A 6,000-nucleotide genomic window follows, 5' to 3' on the forward strand; every position below is an offset into this window, starting at 1 on the left:
AAATTTTTCTTGGGCATTTTCTTAACTTTTGCTGCAAGAGCAGTCTCAATTATTTTTTCATCGACATGTCGATTTTTCCTTTGTTCATGGGACTCCAAAGATCCCATAAGTTACTCCACCGTAATTCTTGATATATCTTTTATTTCTTCAATAATAGCAACAATGTTATCATATTTTGTTGTTAATCTTAATAAAACCTTCTTCACAATTTTTTCATCTGAAATTTCTTCTCCATATGATTTCATTTGGTTCACTATTTCTATTACCTTTCAAAAATAATCTTTTATTGATTCCCCTTCTTTCATTTTTAAGTTTTCAAACTCTCTTATTAGAGACTAGAGTTTGATACTTCTCACCTCGCTATCTCCATGAAATTCTTGTTGCAGGATCTCCCAAGCCTCCTTTGCCGTGTTGGCTCTTAAAATTCTTTGAAATATTATATCTGTGACCGCATTTTATATTTAGATATAATACCTTAGCATCCTTCATTCTTTCATCCTCGAGCTGCTTTTTTTGAGCTTCAGTTAGGATACTCTCGTCTTCTTACTCCGTATATCCTTTATCAACATAACTCCACAACCCATGAGATTTAAGTAATGTCTTCATTTTAATTTTTCAAAAATCATAATTTTCTCCCCCAAAAATTGGTATTGGAAAAGTTGGGTTGTTGAGTGCCATTATGATTTATGTTGTGTTTGGATTAAATGTATTTTGGCTAAAGTAGTGAGGCTTTGGGAATTTTGACTCAGATACCACTGATGGAATTTATATGCTAAAGATGTATTTGACTTTGCTTCTTTGGGTTGGTAATTATTTGGAGTAGCAATGTATATGTGTGAGAAATAGAAAAAGTGATGTACAAAGTCTTTGTTTTATTGGCTGTAATTCATCAACTTTACAACAAGGCTTTGGCATTTATAACATTACAAGGTCGGTACATCATATTTCATCGACTTCTTGTATAATATTCGACTAAACTCTAGATTTTTCTACTTCCTATAGTCTAGCTACTGAGATAAGTAGATATTAGGTAGTAGATTATTCTACTCATTTTTACTATATCATTCTATTACAAACATATTATCTAGAATTTTCAAGATTAATATTTTAACGGTTATTTCACCAGATACCCCCGACAAATCAAGAAATTCACAATATACCCTCAATGTTTCAACAATTCACCATATACCCCTGACTTTTCATTTTTGTGCACCAAATACCCTTTTTTTAACTACCGTTAACTCCCCGTTAACTTTATTTACCATTTGCCACAATTAACTCCTAACCTAAAATCTAAACCTAATCCCTAACCCTAATCTAATTACTAACCCTAAAATCTAAACCCTAACCCTTAATCCTAATCCCAACCCAGCCCCCTCCCCCTCCACCATCCCTCCACCATCCCCCCACAGACCCTCCCTCTACCGCAACCTCCACCCCTCCCCCCGCCGCAACCCCCAACCCCTCCCCTCCCTCCGTCGCAACTCCCACCCCTCCCCCTCCTCCCGTCGCAACTCCCACCCCTCCCCTCCCTCTGCCGCAAACCCCACCCCCTCCCCTCCCTCTGCCGCGACCACCCAACCCCTCCCCCTCCCTCTCTCGCAGCCCGCGAAGTGTTTTCGAACACCAAACCCCCACCCCTCCCCTCCCTCTGTCTTCTGTTTTCGAACACCAAACGCGACGAATTTCCAACGAAGTTTTCTCTCTCCTCTGCTTGCCGGAGCTGGCGTCGCAGTCACGTTTTTCTCTCCCTCCTTCGTCGCTTTTTCTCTCTGTCTCTCCGGTGTTCGAAGGGGAAGGGTGGGGGTTTGGTGTTCGAAAGGAAGGGTGAGGGGTGGTCGCTGTTCGAAGAGGAAGGGTGGGGGTTTGGTGTTTGAAAGGGAAGGTGAGGGGTGTTCGGCGAACAGACGAGCAGGGGGTGGGGAGGCCGGCGGTGATGGAGGCGCAGGGAGTGGGGAAGGCCGGCGGTGGGGGAAGGGGGAAGGGTTGGGGCTGGCGGTGGGGGAGGTCGAGGGTGGGGTGGAAGGGAGGGTAGGGGCTGGGCTGGGGTGGAAGGGAGGGGGTAGGGTTGCCAAAGAGTTAGGGTTAGGGTTAGGGTATGGGTTTAGGGGAAGGATTAGAGTAAGGATTAGGGTTGGTTTAGGATTAGGGTTAGGTTAGATTAGGGTTAGGGTTAGGGTTTAATGATGGCAAAATCGTAAATAAAGCTAACTGTGACTTAACGGAAGTTAGGAAAAGGGTATCTGGTGCACGTTTTCGAAAACTCAAGGGTATACGGTGCATTTCTGAAACATTGAGAGTATATGGTGAATTTCTTAATTTGTCGGGGGTATTTGGTGAAAAAACCGATATTTTAACAAACAAAAGTGGAATGTTACTTTTTTTTCTCTCTCTAACTGAGAGCCTCTCTCTCTAGGAAACTGGAGCCCTCCTCAATCCCTATCAAACTTTCACTCAACCCCTCAATCCCTATCAAGCTTTCACTCAACCCCCTTTACCCACAAAATCTCCCTCATCTCTCAATTTAACTTCTATTAGCTACTGCTATCCTGTCTGTTCTTTCTTTGTTTTTTTTCACTCAAAAAATTATCAAGGTGTTTATTTGCCCTCCCTTCAGGCCATCTTACCAAATGTCTGAAAATTTCATTGACTTTGATAGTTTCCCTCCATATGGTATCAAAAAGATGGGACCAATAATTCCATCTCAATTTGGAGACATGCAGCCAGCGGATGTGATATATCCAATGTCGGTGGTTGGGCAATTCAAGGATTATCGTGATTTCACTGTTCACCAAATTCAAAACTGGGTCAACTCCTGCTGTTTTACCAACGAACCTATTAGGGTGGAAAAGGTGGGTAGAACCTTCTTCTTCTATTGCACAACTGAAAACGATAGAGATAACTTGTTAGCAAAACGTTTTGCATGTTTCCAAGGAGGACTAATATGCTTCAAATGCTGGTTTCCAAGTGCGACTGTTAGGAGTTTTAATTTTGCCTCGTACCCTCTATGGGTAAGAGTTGAGGGGATACCCTTAACCTCAAATAAGGCGCATGTAGCAAGAAGGGCCTTAGAAAAATTAGGCCGGATTATCCGTTTTGACGAGGCGTCGTTGCGAGAAGTGCCAAAGGAGTTTATTAGGGCAAAGGTATATGTAGAGATGCATAAACCCCTTATCCCGGGTTACTTTTATGAGTATTCGAGCAATCATTTCAAGTGGATCGACTTCAGATACGAAGGGGTCTTTGTTTTTTGCAAAAAGTGTAGGATCATTGGGCACAAGGCGCCAAGGTGTAGAATGTCGCTGGAAGAAGCCCACCTACAATCTGGAGCTAGAATGGCGGAAGTCTGTATTTCGAGGCAAAACTTATTAGTAGGGCATCCTCCTTCCCCATGTTATTCTAATAAGATCATAGGGCTAAGAAGGATTGAAGTGTTAAGAACGTCTCGAAATGACCTAATTGTGGATCCTTCAGATGAGATTCCTTTTGCGGCCAATTTCGTTAGCTCTGCCTCAGAGACGGAATCTTCAAGCTCAAATGACAATCCGGGGCCAGGTAATGGGTCGTGCTCCCGGAAAAGGGAACGACAAGCATCTCCAAGTGATGACGATGATGAAAGGGGGTGAAAGAGACCCCTATGGGAAAGGAGAAACTTTAATCTTCCGCAGAATTTGCAAATTGAGAGAACCAATAGGGGTCAGGGTTGTGCCAATAAGTCAAGGAACCCAGTTGGTAAAGGAAAAAATCATAGGCATCATCCTGACAACATAGAGAAAACTGGGGCAAAACGAAAGTTAAAAGTGAGCCCAAGCTCAGTCAATCAAAGTAAAAGAGCCAAGCATACAGAAAACTGGGTGGAAAAATGGGTTAAGATCTTTAAGAGCTTCCAAGGTCAGATTTATTTTCGCTTTATTGATATTTGTTATGGCATAAGTTTAATAGAGACTCCTCCCTATAACCTAGTCTTTCATAATTACTATCCTCTTCTCCCTTCACAATTGGCTTTTAATGCTTCAAGCAACGAGTGGAAAAATGTAGATGACTGCCAGTTATTTGTGTCTAGACCTCTCAAGTACCCTAAGTAACTGATAGTTAGGTTAGAAAACCAAGTAGAAAAATGTAGGTCTGCATTAATGGAGGGTCGCTCTTTTTCTCTTGATCTCCCTCTACTGAGCACTATTGACTACCCCCGTAGTCATTACTATCCTGATTTAGGTAGGGGATCATTTGGGTTGGATAATTATGAAGAAATGCCTATTTATAATCTCAACAACCTGTACTTTACATCTAAAGTTCAAAACTCCCCCCTTATTAGGGATATTTATACCAGAGTGTACTTCAACACATTGACCCATCCCTTTCTTTTATTCCCTTATTCTTCTTCAAACTTTTATTCTTCCTCTGTCATCTTGCTTCCTACCCCAAAAATGAAAGTCCACCTAGATGAGCTAGACGTACAATGGATAAGTAGTCTTGGGCCGCTGGAAATAGATCACTCTAGATTTTATTTCCCCACTGAATGACCCTTTTCTACCCCCTTGTGAAGAAGGATCTAACCACTTGCCAAGAGTATGTCTACTGGACTTTTTCAGAAGTGCCCCTAGACCAAGCCCACAAAATTCCTCTTCAGCCCAAAGTGAGGATTCGTCCGATTCCTTCACCTTTCCAAGCCCAGTTGTAGAAGCTCAAAAATTTCGCCTAGGAGACCCCCAACCCAGGTGATGGAGTCTGGATCCTACTTTAAGTCTAAAGGACCAAAAGACCCAGTTCCTACTCAGCCAGAAATCAAGTTGGGCTAAGAAAAGGTAATTATGCTCCCTGGGGCCTTACGCCCAACTATACCTTTTTCTATTAGATTTGGGTGCTCCTCGCATAATTTTGAAGTTGGGAATTCGAGTATGCTTAGTGAACCAGATCTTGGGCCAATAAAAGATGGCATGGGCCGAAAACATGAAAAGAACAAGGGAATGTTAGAAGAGGCATTTTATTCGGCAGATTCTGACCTCAGTAGGGCCCAGGAAACAAAGGAATTCTAATGAAAAAATCCGGAAGGAGCGTGCTCTAAGAAACAAGGAAAGAGGAAAGAAGAAGTTGGGATGGGTTGGTAGCTTTTGGGCTAAGCTCAAAATTTCGTATGAGAAAAGATCTCAAGAGAATGTAGAAGTTGGAGGCCAGCTTGAAACAATAGAGGAAGGTAAGGATGAAGAAGGACCAGTAAAAAAGCGTTGCAAGTTCCAGAAACTGTATCAAGGGAGGTCAAAGTTTAAGTTTGGGCTCAGTGAAGATGACATCTTGAAGTCAAGTTCAGAGGAGGTGGCCGGTGAGTCAGATGGGTGTGGCGGCTGGCCCAATGCAGCCCCCAACAAAATTATGAAGGTTGGGGCATGGAACTGTCGGGGTTTAAACTCTACTAACGACCCGACGGTTCCGTTTTTAAAATGGTTTGTTAGTAGTCAAGCTTTGGACTTTTTATCTTTAGCAGAGACTAAAAGCTCGGTGAAAGAGCTTGAACCTTGTATTGCTAGTCTAGGTTTTAGTGGTTGGGGGGCTGTGATTCAGTTGGTCTCTCTGGAGGCCTAATTTTGTGCTGGGGTAGCTCAATTACAGTCAAAATCTTATTTTCTTCCCAAAATTATGTATGTTGTGAAATAGTAGATGAAAAAAATGTAGTTTTCTACTTGGTATGTGTCTATGGGGCTCCTGTGCTTGAAAACCGACAGGAAGTCTGGAACACCATAAGGGCCTTCATTTGGTCACACCCAGGGAAACATGTGCTGCTAGGGGACTTTAACCAGGTTGAGTATGACCATCAGAAATTGGGAGGGAATAAAGACTTTAAAGGAGGAATAGATTTTAGTAACTAGAAAATGGATTGCTCAATTTTTTATCTCTCTTACCATGGAGTACAATTTACTTGGACAAATAATAGGACAGGGAACCATGCTATTTTTGAATAACTTGATAGAGCATACTGCAATGATACTTGGAAATTAGCATTCC

This window comes from Beta vulgaris, chromosome 2 (assembly GCF_026745355.1).
Source record: "Beta vulgaris subsp. vulgaris cultivar EL10 chromosome 2, EL10.2, whole genome shotgun sequence".
Taxonomy (NCBI): Eukaryota; Viridiplantae; Streptophyta; class Magnoliopsida; order Caryophyllales; family Amaranthaceae; genus Beta; species Beta vulgaris.